We start from the raw sequence: 14994 nt of genomic DNA, 5'->3' as shown, positions 1-14994 counted from the left end.
TGAGACAAGAGTGTATTTGGGCGATTCTTTCATGTGATGCTCCTGATGAGTGGAAGAACAGGCACGATGGTCTTGTGCATGTGCAGTTATTCAAGAAGGGACCTGGGCTTTTCTTAACTACATTTCTGGAAAAATTGTCCACAGTACCTTTAGTTATTGTGATAAAAATTGAAAAAAAAAAATCAGCATTTCTTAATTTTAAACGTTTTACAACATAAGATGTAGGATGTGTGGTTTAACATATGGCATTCTTTTTTTTTCCTTCCAAATTGGAAATTATTAAAGTTTATCGAGCAATAATTATCTGAGAGAAATATTGTTAAACAAATGAATAATGCAGGTGTACGAGGAGAACCCGTTATTCTAGCCAAACACAGAGTTACCTTTAAAATGTTTATTATTATTTAAGGTATGTAGTGGCAGGAGAAGGCCTAGACGATGCAAGCAGGGACAGAATGACCAGATAATGCAGGCAGCGGCTGACTTGAACAGAAGTTGCAGGCAGGACCAGACTGACCAGAAGCCACCGTCGTGTTCCCAGCGTGAGCAGAGCGAGACACAGAGGTCCCAAAAGCAGCCTTCGCCAGGCGGTGCACACAAGGACTCGTAAACAAACCAGCGAGGGCAGTGCGACAACAGGATAACAGCGGGATCAGATGAGACGCTCTGGCAGGGCATTAATGAATGAGGCAGCTATATGTAGTGAAAGAAGCAGGTGGAATGACTTGGGGTAATTAGTGGCAGCAGCAGGTGGAGCTGATTAAGTGCAGAGTGGTGGCTGGGAAGGGTGGAGCATGGCGTGGAGAAAATAATCAACCCAAAATAGTCACAAAGAAACCCCCAAAATCATGACATGAAGACAAGAAATACAGTATAATATACATTTTGATGTTTTCTGATGTCTTACCCTAGCGAAACATAACTGCACTAATAGTGTATTTGCAGTCAGAGTAGTCTTTCCTGTGCTCCAAGTATGCTTGAAGATAACTGTACTTATTCAAGTCCGCTGTTTTTGAACTATATACCAATTAACACATATTGGTAATGCATTTTTAAAAGCTTAATTACATTAAACTAGATTTATTAGTCCGTAGGGGACATATGGCAATTCATTTTTGTAGCGTTCTGTGAGCTTTAAGATTGATAATGTCTAATGAATCACTCATGGCCATACTAAGCCTTGTCTGTGTATGTAAAAGAAATCTGGGTACCTTTCTTCTTGAAGAACTGTTCTGTTTCTCTGTTGCCATGGGGCAGAGGGAGAAGGCAATGCTGGCGGTAGGTAGGTGTAACCCTGGGAAATTGGATTCAGCCTCATTCTCATCTGACCAAAGCACACGGTTCCAGTTAATGTCCCAGTAGAGTTTATCAAGCTAGACATGTTTACGTTTGTGAAGGTACGACAGCAAGGGCTGTTTCCTGTCATCGTTCCTGAACAACTGTTTGGTATGCATAAAGCATCTAATGGTTGCGATGGAAACTTTTTTACACCCAAAGATGCTGGTCCTAACTGCAGTTCTTTTAAAAGTCAGCTTTGAGGGTATGTTTTTCATCCTTCTGCTCACTGTGAATGGTGGCAAGAAAAATATGAGCCCTTGTATCAGTAGATAAAAGAAACAAGTCTCTATTTTATGTCATATCTATTACCTGAGGGGAGAAAAAGTCATATATTATCAGTTAAAGGAAACATGTCATGCAAAATGCACTTTTTTAGGCCCTTAAATACATTTTGTTGAGTACTTGGAGTCTCTAGGAATGCAGAAAATTTAAATGTAGTCTCTCTAGGAGCTGCGTATATATCTTTATAATCTTTTTGTGTCATACGTTTCAAGCCGTTCAGTTTCCTGTGTTTTCTTTCGCGCTTTTTTTATCAATCACGTCCCAGCATTTGCTGCAGAGCTGCTAAACAAGTTAATGGACTTCTGGCATACCGATTTCGTAAATCCGCCATTTTTATATTTCGGAGCGATTCTGTATTCCAAGTTGCAGGATGCCAAAGCTACGAGTGGGTAAGTATAAATGTTGCTCTCAGATGCATCTCAGAACAGGGGCAAAAAGGGGAAATTCGGAGGTAAATTGGAATTCAGACCAAAGCATTGCATTAGAGTTTATATAGACCCCAACTGAATCATTTCAATGTGGAGAGGAAGAACTGAAAAGCCTGATACGTCCCCTTTAACAGTTCCTAGAAACTCTACTCAACTTAAACAAAGTAAAGCATTTGGTGCGTCATGGCTCAGTGGTAAAGCAGCTGGAACGTATACAGAAGACAGTCCTAGATGCAGCTGTGCGGGTTCAATTCCTGACCCGAGTGCCTGTACTGCATTTTTTTTCTCCCCCTCACTCTCTCTCTCTGTCTTCCTCCCAGCCCGTTTTTATCCATGATGGATAAAGACTGGCTGGCTCAGATCTGCGTGTCACCTGATTGAAGTTTTTCGCCTAAGACCACCTCTCTGGTCCCATCCTCCCGTTCCTCTCTTCCCCCTCCTGCTCTGCAACAGGCATAAATATTTATGCAGGTATGTGACACATATTAGATTGCAGTACTTCAGGCTGTTCCCCGTTCTCCATTCACAGCTGTCACGCTGCCAGCTATCAGGGAGCTATGGGGCTACTGCACCTTGTCTCCACGCCTACGCCCAATCCATTCTAAATCACTGCCATTGTAACACACACTCACCTTTCTAACAAAGGGCAAGCTCTGCATCTGCCAAGGACACGGGCCTAATAAGGGTGAAGTACGCAGCACTGTGCTGTGCTGTGACGAGCGATGTCGCCTTCATGCCTCTGCCTCATCTTCCCACATACACATAACCCATTCTTCCCCTCCCTTATTTGCTGCTTTGTTGCTTGTTAAAACAGGGACTGTCATAGCCTGACTGAGCCAAATTAGGGCTGGGGCATTCATGAATTGACGCTGGGTAAGGTGGATACTCAGTCAAATAGTTTGAGACCGTGAGTGACGTGTTAAGAGACGGCAGTCGATTCTGATGAAAAACCTAAAGGGAAATATGAGGAGTAGCAGGAATGGGAGGCGTAAAAGTTATATAATTTACCCTAATCTCCCAGTATCAAAGTGTCTTAGATGCTGTCATTTGCCTCATTAGCCCCGCTTTGTCAGGCCAGAGGAGTGGATTTCATGGAGGATTTGGAGAATGGCTTCGGTTCTGCTTGAGTCACTCGCAGAAAGCAGGGAGCCGGTCCCATGACTGCTGACATGTGAGCTGTCAAACGTTTTCTCAGATCCATAAGTGGATCAAAAATATCTCTTTAGCTATAGAAGTTAGCTCACAGATAAACACATGGGATGTCTGATCAACTGATCTGTTTTGTATTTGGAGCAGATAGGAACAAGGTTCTCTGCATACCTATGGGATATTTTCAAAAAGACAATAATTAGTCTTCTATCGCTTTAGCTGCTTGAAAAAAATCCCAGAACAAAGGGTATCTGACTAACACACGTGCATCCACATAAATTAGAATAGCATCAAATGGTTAATTTATTTAATTAATTCAGTTCAAAAAGTCAGAGAGATGTTTTACTTACACGGTAGTATATTTCAAGTGTTTCAAGTGCACGCAATCCTTGGTCGTGGCTCCTTTTGCATGAATTCCTGCAACAGTGCAGCGAGGCATGGAGGTCATCAGGAGGCTCTGAAAACTCCATAGATTCTCCATCGGGTTTGACCTACACTGATCTTACATAGCACTTTTCTTGTCATTGTGGCCAATCAAAGCATTTTTCTACTGAAGCCATTTATTCATACACAATATGCAGTTTGGTAGGCAAATTGGGGCATAGTGTCTTTTCCAGGGTTACATCGATGTGTGGCAGGAGTTTGCTGGAATCAAACCTACAACTCTCAAACTGCTAGACAACTACGTTTCCTATTGAGCTGCCTCAACTTTTAGCAATCTGGGCATGAGCCAAATCTTGCTGGAAACAGAGATGGGTTAGTCTGCTTCTTCATAAAGCTCTTTCTCCTAGCTCTGGAGCTTTGATTTCCTAATGAAATGCAACATGAACTTACATCTGCAAAGAGGACATTGGACCCTAGTGTGACAGCTCAGTCCTTTTTCATTATTGCCCACGTAAAATGGTTTCTCCCATGTTCACTGGTTTAGGAATGGTTTAACACAATGGTTGTGCCTGTCCATGTCCTGGATGCGCTTGCGTGTGGCGGCTCAAGAAGCATTGGTTCCAGCTGCAGTCCACTTGTTGTATATCTTCACAAAACCTCTTCCAAATGGGCTTTGTTTCACAATCTTCTCAAGGCCATGGTTTGTCCCTGTTGCTTGTGCAATTTTTTTTCTTCGTACAACAATCTAAACAGCCAGCTTCTTCAGCAATGACCTTGTATCGTACCTTTCTTTCAAAGGCTGTCGGTGGCAGTGAGTGAGACAATTGTAAAGTCAGTTGTGTTTCCTGTGACTAATTTCATTTCTGTAATGAAAATCATCTTTAAATCTTTAAACTGGAGTTATTATGATTTTCAAAACAATTGAATGTGTGTTTTCATTAGCTGAAAGCCATAATCACCAAAGTGAACAGAAGAAAGTTGCTAAGAAAGTACAGAACTGTGCGCAATGAAACTGCAGTAAAAGCAACAATGAATAATAATTTTTATTCGTCAATAGATAAAAATTTTGACATTTACCTCTATGTATGATGTGATGTAGCCCAATAAACAAAATGTTCATAATGCATAAAATGCGATAAATCCTTTTGACCATCCATAATCTACTTTCTTCTCTTTTTTATCTTAAAAGTTTGAGTGTCCTTGAACGACTTCTGTTTTCTGTTCACAGACGATGTTATTTTTTCCTCGCCAGACTTTGTGAGTTAGCACAGTGGCCCATTGGCCTCCAGTATATTGCTATAGTGGCAGGACAGTTATTGTGCCCAGGTTTTATGTCACATTCTAATGGAGCAAGGCTATGAGTTAAGGGCGCCGGGCTTTTAAACCAGGCCTATTAAATCACAGTTCAGATGACTTCATTAGCTGAGCCGGACACGCGCTGAGAGATTCGAGCCTTCACACCCAAACATGCACACACACACACAGACACACACACCCACACACAGACACACATGGACATTTAAATACATTCACTTACACGCTGCTACCTTGACGATGTAACATCAGGGCCAGACAGGAGGCATAGTCAATTTATACAGGTGTGTGTGTCCTTCTTTGTCACCTGTCACTTCCGTTCCCTCAGCATGATGGCTCATCCATCATCTGCGGATTGAGCTTTTCAGCAGAAACTAGACTGATTAATACCACAGGACCCCCAGGGTTGACTAGCCGACCGGCTGACCTGGCTTCCATTCCACACACGTTTTGAAGCGTATGTAGGTAGAAAGAGAGCTTCTGTGTGAGGTAACTTTTTAACTACTTATTTATTGACGACAAGGTGGTCTAGCTTGGGCGAGGACTTTGTGTGAAGCTGACCATCCTATTTACTTTTGACTGACTAAGATTACAAGTCCCAAATGCAATCCACAAAAAAATATGTTTCTGGAGGGAATCCATTTTGCTTTTCCGTCTCTCCAGCAACAGTTTTCGGTGTATTTTGGGGGTCCCAAAGTGTTTCCAGGCCCATAGTGGGTATAGTTTCTCTGACAGGTTCTGTGCATGCTTTGGAGTGTCCTTCCAGTTGGACGTGACCTGTGATAACCCCCAAAAGAAGGCAGCCAGAAGGCATCTCACCTAACTCTACTCTATGCAGCATCTCAACTTTGAGCTTTCCCTTTGAGCTTCTTCATTTTATCCCTAAGACAAATTTCAGCCATCCTATAAAATAAATTTGAGATCTCATTATTTCAGACACAATCCACATCTTGCCAGGCTCAGAATGTAGACGGACTGATAAACCGAGTCCTTTGCTTTGATTTAGTTTGGTGACAGACCACAAAAAGCAAAGCTGAGACTTTCTGTGACTAGGCTTTGACATTCCATCCATAAACATCACAATCAGGATCATTGACTAGTTACAGAAGTCCAACTGGGAGCAAGGCTGACGTGCAAAAAAGACACAGCCCCGGGTATACAATGGCTGAACAGGCGTTAAAACCATTCCTAGCAGCCTGCATTCTGGCAGAAATCGCTACAAAATGCCTCGGAGGTCACTTAAGCCTTCTGTAGGTCCACAAATCCAACGTGCTAGAAAATCATTATTTCATTCCTTCCTGATAATTATGCTTTCTATGAATCTTTCAAGCACTATCTTCATGTTTATACAACTTTTTATGTTGTGGTGTTTTAAAGCAAATATCCCTTTTGCTTAAAGGACCAATAAACACAATTTCACTGTTTTAGATAGAAAGAACTAAAAAATAGTTTTGTGAAGAACTAATGGTATATTTTTAGATAGACTATGGTTAAATGTCACACACCATCTCTCTGTATTGTTCTTCAGTCTCTTGTTTACATAGCCGGACCGGCCGCGCGTACGTGTATGTGAACAGCTGCCACTCAGGGCTTACCTCTTACCTGCCCATAAAATGCCATCGCCAGAAACAAAATGGCAGACAGCCCATCCATCGAATCTAAATGTTCTCTTGCTAACAGCGTTATAAAGTTATGAGTTACTTCTTCACTTAACACGGTTCCTCTGAAAGGCGATGCTGTTTTGCTGTGGATTTATCCCTTGCAAATAGGCTCATACCAGCCAATGGGGGAGAAAAGGAATTGGTTGCTGAATGCTGGAGAGAGTTAGAGAAAGGCGTGGCTTGATACATGTCTTGTTTTGGTCTACAGATAGTGCTCAAGCTCCACCTAGTGGTGAACTATTGCTTATTGCTCCTTTAAGGTATGATCTATAGCACCACATGCCTTGGAGCAAAAAATATCCTAGATTTGAATCTGGGCTAGGCTGTTTAATTGGTCCTTTACAAGTACTCTGGCTTCCTCCACCAGTTTAAAGACATGCATGCTTGGTTAATTGGTCCTTTTAGGTATGAGTATGCACATTCATGTTTTTTTCTTCCTGTTTGTCTCTGCTGGCCTGTAATAGAGTGGTGACCCCGCCTCTCCTCTGGTTCTCCTGTGGAATAGAGAACTGACAACCATCAAACCGACAACCTTGTAATGATAAGCGAATATGGAAAGTGGATGATGTTTATGGACAGATTATATATATATATATATATATATATATATATATATAATTTTTTTTTTTTTTTTACTTGCACCCAAATAACTTGCACCCAAATAAGTATCGCAATTTGATTTGAAATGTGCCTATTCTGGCTATTTCTCCACACTTATGAGCAACTTTTTTCTTTTAGACGCAGGAAGTGAAAGTATGAATTATTTCAAAAGTGTCAGTTAGAGGTATACAAATGGATAACTCATCTGCCTTGTCCTTGGTGAGCCTATGAAAAGCATCTCTTCCACAGCAAGTTCTTGTAACTGGACTCTTTGTACAAAACAGTCAAAGGCAACTCAACACCTCTATAGACTGGGATTAACGCTCCCATTCCTGACCCTTCACTTTATTCTTTATTCTGATTGTGCTGCGAGGCCTTTATGTGACAAAGTCTTTCGTGTCATTTTTCTTTCTCATACAAAGAAAATAAAACAGACAAAACGTGGCGTATTGCCACAGACAAAAGTCAGGTTTTAACTGTCATCTGCCAAGGTGACTTTGTGAAACTATATCCGTGTGCCTGCATGTCAGACAGGGTCTTCTGACCTGGTTGATAAGGGGCAGCTAGCTATGAGGGATGAAGCTTCGTGTGTCATAGGGCACTCTTCCACTCCATCACATGGACCTAGTATCATCCAAGGACATTATTACCCGGCGGTTGTGGTACTACACCACTGGTACCCCTTCCAGAAAGAAAAGGGCGGATGGGACAATGTGAGGCGCTTGCACTGCTCACCAATAAATCCAACTGCATCCCAGTAAATTCAAACATCATTGAAAGTCAATTTGTTTCAGAAATGAAATTATGAAAGTGAAACTCACATACAGTATTGATATATAAGATTCATTACACGCGGCTAAGTGTTTTCGTCTGTTTATGTTAATTAGTAAGTCTTACAGCTGATAGAAACCCAAAATTTGGTTTCTCAGAAAGTTTGAATATTTTACAACACCAAGAAGATTAGGTTTTCATGGCAGAAACATCCACGTAAAGAAAAGTGTGCCCCTGTACTGTACAGTATGTGCATCAAGTACTTGATTAAAGCTCATTTTGCATGAATAACTGCTTCAACATGACATGGCATGAAGGCGAGCCTGTGGCACTGATGCGATTACAGGGAAGTCCAGGGAGCTTAAATAGACTAACACCTTCACTAAGCCAGTACGTGCCATGTAAAGCTCCCCTAAACTGTTGTATATATGTTGCGACATAATCATCTAAACGCTATAGTTAGTCCTGTTCCTTGTATAACTTTTTTTTGCCATACTTTTTTCTACCACTTAACTTTCTATAAATATGCTTGAATATAGCACTCTGTGAACAGCCACCTTCTTTAGCAATTAACTTTTGTGCCTTTGCCTCCTTGTGGAGGGTGTGGGCGAATGTATACTGTATACTGCACAAGCATCTTGTCAGCAGTTTTCTCCATGGTTGTTTAGGGCATAACATTTCTCTGTTAAAGATCCTTTTTTTTATCAGTTTGAAGATTCCAATTTTCAGAGCAACCGAACTATGGGTTTAATTAGCTAGAAGCCTCATAATTCACTGAAATAAACAGTTGAAATATATCACTGTGTGTTTGATCAATTGATCTAGGACTTTAACTATTTAAATGTAATTATTGAAATAAATAAACTTTTTGATTATATTCTGATTTATTGATATAACAGATCATTTCCAAAGCTGTTTTTTTTTAAACAAATTTTCACTATTTTATAAAATGATAACAATAACAGTAACAGATTTCTAAGTGGCCTATAGGTTAAGTAATTCAATATTGGAAGCGATAAAGTAGCGTTCAAACAACAAAGTGTTTCCTCTGCATTTTATGATCGGTTCTGTTACCCCTTAGGTCCATAACAATAGCAGTTTGTGGAAAAATGCCAGTCTGTGGCATTCTCTTGCTTGAGCAGCTCCTTAAATTGCAGCAATAGACGCCTGTGCTTTCAGAAAGTGGGCAATCGCCATCTGTTCCTGGGCGCTGCCATATGGTGGGCTTTTTTCTCGGGGAATAAAATAAAAACAAATATGTCAGAATGTTCGTCTTCCTCCACGGACGCTGATCAACCTGGGGAAAAGCTGGATCGGAGTGTGTCTGGATTAATGGTCTTACTTTATGCTTCAGGGAATGAGGAAATGTTTGTGCTTCTGTTTGCTAGGGGGGTGGAGGGAGGGGGGGGGGGCTCTGTGTAGGTGTGCGATGACTGTACATGTGCATCCTTTGTGAGGGCATGTACGAGCTAATGTGCGTTTCTGTTCCTGTAAGTGTTTCCTGAATCATTTATCTGGCTTAAAGGGGAAAGTGTTATCATTTAGGCTTTGAGCAGCTGGTTGCCCTAGTCGTGGTGGCATTAAAAACACACACACACACACACACACACACACACACGGGGGGAAGAGAGCTTCAAGGTTAGGCGGAGTGACAGTTCATGGCTGCCACTGCCAGAGAAACAAGAAGAGATGCTCTCGAGCCATCATCAGGCTCTCTGTCTTGCAAGGCCAGGAATTCAAAAGACTTGTCAGTTTTGAAAAATCAGGGGAGTGTGATGTGTCATTGAGGAAGGGCTGCTTTCTTCTCTCGTCGTTCCCCTTGTGTGTCCCCTCCGCTGACTGACAGCTAGGGATGGGAGTTTGTTTTGGTCGGGACAGAATGTAGCTTTTGTCTGCTTGGTTATACATGCTGCGTTTAGTCCCCGCTACCTTTTGGACAGCGCTTGACACGTTGAAGTTTTCATTAGCCGTAAGCAGGTGGCGCAGGCGAGGGACGGCCTTCTTGCATATGCTCGCGCGCACGTGTTTGTGCACTGGGCCAACCGGTCCGAGGCAGGCGCGTCGCGCAGGGGGCAACCCGCGCGCGCGTCTGAGCGTTACACTTTTAGTGCGTGTTATACTTGGAGGTTTGCTCCAAAGGCGAATAAATCAGTGATGCCTGGGATAAGGCCATGCCCCCTCCTCAGACTGCACAGACAAGCTGAGAGGCTCATTAATCAAACGGCCAGTCACAGATGTGATGGCTTCCACACAAACCGCCAGCAGACTGTGAAAGTCACATCCAACAGAGTCAACTGTCAGCCAGGCAGGCAGGCTGCACTTTCCTCCCCGCTTTGCTCTTTTTTCCACACCCCCACTGTTGTATTTATCCCTCGCTCTCCCTTTACCTCCTCTCACCTCCGGCGCAACGCCTCGCTGTGATACATCTCAAATATTTGTCTTGTCCCTCTAAAAACGATCTCGAGGGTCGAGAAAAATCCATCTTCTCGGAGAGTGGTCACGGCCAGACCGTTCTGGAGACACGAGGCATCAGTCATTACTGCACACGGCTCGGCCCGGCGCGCTAACAGCAGAGCAGAGGAACACGTTTCGATCTGTAACCTTCGCTGGGCGGGCGTCTACTGTAACCTATCAGTTTGATATTTGGCAACAATTTTGATTTTTTCAATGCCGAGGAATCTCTTTATCTGTAGGTCACTTGTGCTGGATATGCGTGTGCATAGCTTTTTAACCCTTTTCACATTTTGTCATGTTTAAATCGTTATGCTTCAGTTTATGTGAGAGGTCAAAACAAAGTGGCCTGTCACAAACATCTTTAGAATTACGTAGTGCAGGGATATTACACGAATAGTACGAGTTTTTACAGAAAGTTTGTATGCAGCCCCCTTAACACTTATCAGAATAGAATAAAATCCAGTGTAACCAGCTGCCTTCAGAGCTCCATGTGTGTTTAGTCTGACTTCAACATGGGGAACATATGTTCTGTGAAGGTCTCAGAGTAAGACAATGAGTGAATAAGCAGCATCATGAAGACCAAGGAATGCAGCAGGGAGGTTATGGTCAGCCACCTAAAAGAGCATTTATCCTAGACGGCAGCAATCGTTGAAAGAAAGTTCTACAAAGTCCCATTAACAGTTAGCCACAAGCCATGTAGGGCACACAGTCAATTTGGAAGCAGGTGCTCTAGTTAGATAGCCTCGTGAGACCATCCTGATCTCGTGAGCTTTCAAGGTTTCACTCGCAGATCAGTCTGGCTACTTTCCGTTAAAGCAAATTTGGAGCCGTTCACCAAACAAACGTCCAATCAGCGTTGGCTTTGAGGCGGGTTGAGGTGTGACGCAACCAGAAGCGCGACAGTTCAGTCTAAAGAACATGGCGGCTTCAGCCGATGAAACTAGCGTTAGCGTGGCTATCGAGCAAGTTTTATCGGAATTACAGAGTATTTATTTGCTGAGCTAACGAGCCTTTACCTGCAGCAGCAAGAGTAGCTTGGCTTGTGGTTGTGTTTTCGTCGTCGCGACGACGAAGCATGTTGACGAGTACGTCATATGCTTCGTTGATCTGATTGGTTTATTTGGTCCGTCTATCACCAACATAGGCCAATCAGCTAACCAGTATTTTCGCCCCTTCCCAAAATTACTGAAACTTGGCGCTATGGTACACTAAATTTGCACCTTTTTGAAAGGGTTCAGGGACTACTCATTAACGTCCAGTTTATACAAATGACATTGCGTGAACGAGTTACAAAATGTATTTATTTATTTAACTGTGTCCATTTTATGGCTCTAATCTTGACTCCTTAGGTGCTGGCATTCCTCACAATCTTTAAAAAGCCACAACTTCTTACAGACAACATGAACATCATTAACTTAATTGTGAGTGGTGATGCCACAAGGTAAGCTTTTTAATAAGACCGAGCGGTGATCCCTTGTGCATTGTCAGTTTAATGCACCTGACCTTATGGAGTCATCTCTTCAAGATTAATATTTCATATGATTTAATTAAATACATAGCAACAGTATTGGTCTGTTTCAATAGTCCAGGGTGGACAAAGAGTTTAAGAGATTCTGGCTCCAGAGCTAAGTGCTAAATGCTGCAGTGTCTACTCCAAATGCCTGGAAGCTGGATGTAGCTGTGATAAGATGTTGATGTCAAAGTAAAGACAGGATGCTGCACAACAGCAGGGGATTATGCTTTTGTCTCTGATGTAGCTGGGAGGGAGGGGATTGATCCTTTTGTTGTGCCCAGTTTTTTTAAGGATGAAGCAGACGTTTAAAAGTATAAATGGAGTACAACATCATTCAATTTAATTACTATATCTTCGGCTTTATAGTCTGCATAGAAAGAAAATATTCCTGTTACTTTTAGTAATGCATCATACCGGTGCATGCTGCAGAAATGTGTACCTGGAAGTCAATGTATCCTCTTTACAGTAGAGGACGTTACAGGATATTTAGTATTTGAATAATTCTGACTTCAAAGCCAACTTTCAGATTTTTAAGATGCACAGGGTGTTTGTTTTTTTGTGGCCTCTTCTAGTAATGATTTGTAAAAACCAAGGAAATGAAATCATCCATTACTCCACTTGTAAAATCTCACAGTGAAAAAAAGAAATGATTGCAGTGCTCAAACAGTGAACCACGGAGCTTTTTGTACCTTCCCTCCCATCCTCCCCGCTGTGCATGATGGGAGCTCCTCCCGCTCCATGAGTGTTTCAAGCAGCTGTTTTAAAGATTTTCATTATTATTCTGACAGTAGATATGGCAGGTTTAGATGAGTATAGTGTACTTTCAATCTAAACCATAGTCGTTCCTAATTGAAGTCTTCAAGATTATTTGGATCTTGGTAGCAGAGGGATGTGAAGGTAGGAGGCAGAAGGGCAGACTAACCATTTGAGTAACATTTTTTTTCTCATCGTTCTACATTTGATATATTTTTCGGGACAAGAAAAACACGTTGAAACAGACTAATGATGACCAGAAAAAAAAAAGAGAAAAAGAAACAGAAACAAGTGTAGCGAGAGCTCCTGGACAAAGGCTAGGGGCTCAGAGGGCAAAGATGACTGCATTAGAATATGAATCCAGCACATCGGGCACTCCTGGCACTTAAAAAGCCCCGAAAGTCAAGTGTCAACCATTATGTGCCATCAGTGGTGACACAGGGTCACACAGCAGGACAGTTAAGGTCGGCAATCGTGCTCACCCCCTCTCTCTCAACATGCACCATTTAGCGATCCCCGAGAGTGCAGAAAAAAAAAGAAAAAAGAAGAAGGACTAGCTGTCATTGCATAGAAAATGGGCTGGGCAACAACGGGGGACATCCATCCAGCCCTCCTGCAAGACATTCCCTGTTCAGGATATAAAACCGTCTATGATATTCAATTAGACGAAGAGAGTCAATATTTGCATAGACACATTTAGCTAATGATGTGATATTTTACATAATACGTGACGAGTGCGTTAACGGTGGAAGCTTTCACAGATGTACCTCATTTCCCCCGATTAACTTTCAAACAGGTACAAATAAAGCGCACGGGCAACAGGCTGAATGTATAAAATGCCTCAGTTGTTTGCTGCTAAACCAGCTCTGTAATTACCTGAAGGATGTTTTAATTGTCGCATGTTGTACTCTTAATATTAGTCAACGCTTTAGCAGCTCTCCAAGTGAGATTGATTGGATAAATCAGTCGGAATTATAGCGAAACAGGAGGCCTGCCAATCAGGCCATGTGTGCGTTTTCAGCTTTTTTTTTGCGCGTAGCGTCTGGGGGACGTGCCAAGCGCGCGCGGGCCCGCGTGCGTGTTTGTCGGGATGTGCGGCTGTGTGTGGAAGTACTGTATATAGGGCTGACAGCTGGGCTTGTTCAAAAGGCTTATTGAACATTCTGCCTGTTTGGGAAGCAACAAGCACACGGTCTATCTGAGCGGGGATCTAAAACCTCTGTCAACAGCGTAGTACAACTGGTGTAAACAGCCACCGAATCAACATGGGATCGTTCACATACCAATGGAGGGGAGACTGATGTGCTTTAGTGTTATGTGCGGCGGGATAAGAGATAAGAAAGACGACAAAAAGACAACTCTGCTGGTCATGAGTCAAGAGCCTCAGCAAAGCCTGACATTCAGAGTTGGAAAGGGAGGATAACAGAGAGAGTGTTTGCCTGTGATAGCCTGCGCATATAGGCTCTGTGTGTGTGTGTGTGTGTGTGTGTGTGTGTGTGTGTGTGTGTGTGTGTGTGTGTGTGCGCGTGCAGGTACCGTATTCCCCCTTGGAATCGGTCTGCGTCTGTATTGGATTTCCACCATTATGACACGGTGGCGTGTGTGCGTAGACACGCGTGTCAGTCCATCAGCATGTCGGCGTCACAGCCCTTCACTAAGTCCCAGATTAACAGTGACAGGCAGAGATCCCTCTAATTATCTCTTCCTGGACCACATGCAAATGGCGAAGCCAAGTCGAGAGTGACGATTGGCTGGGGCTGGCTGGGCACCGCCGATGGGCTAATGAGCCTGGCGGTGGGATAAAAACCTTGTGATGCGGCATCAGAACAGAACACACCCTCGCCATCTCTCGCAGGAAGACACACATGTTTTAGGCTTTGCTCTTTTCTAGAGCGAATAATAGGAAATTGGAGGAGAGCCTCAGAGTTTGGAAGATGAATTATTATATAATTCTGTAATCTTGGTTGCATTTTTTCTTTGAAAAATGTAAAAATACAAAAACAAATCACGACCCGCACAGGTCATGTAAAATTGTTCATTTACAGTATAATCCTTCAATAGAATCATCAAACAATGCCATTTGGCAAACAAAAATGTAAACTCCTAATTTAAATTAACCAAACATTAGAGTGAAGGTGAGTTTTGACAAAGGGCTGCAGCAGTAGCTATAAACTCATCTCAGTAAATCAGGAAGAACAATGGTAACCGTGCCAAACAGTCCACAGCTTTAGTGTAACTTACCCTTAACTAAGACAGAGCTAGTCCATCCAAACCGGCTGATAAAGAAGAACACAATGAAGTCAGAGAGAGTAAAAAAACTTACCATTGCCATGAAGTCTTTACTTTA

The 14994-nt window shown here is 42.5% G+C and overlaps 1 protein-coding gene across 2 annotated transcripts in view; it reads left to right on the top strand.

The window, feature by feature from the left end:
• Positions 1-14994, top strand: part of kiaa0825 (KIAA0825 ortholog) — a 160657-nt gene that overhangs the window by 73898 nt on the left and 71765 nt on the right. The gene's annotated exons all lie outside the window — the stretch shown is intronic.

Source organism: Fundulus heteroclitus, chromosome 12, assembly GCF_011125445.2.
Source record: "Fundulus heteroclitus isolate FHET01 chromosome 12, MU-UCD_Fhet_4.1, whole genome shotgun sequence".
NCBI lineage: Eukaryota > Metazoa > Chordata > Actinopteri > Cyprinodontiformes > Fundulidae > Fundulus > Fundulus heteroclitus.
Note: the sequence above shows the minus strand (reverse complement) of the source record. Positions and strands in the feature narration are given on the sequence as shown.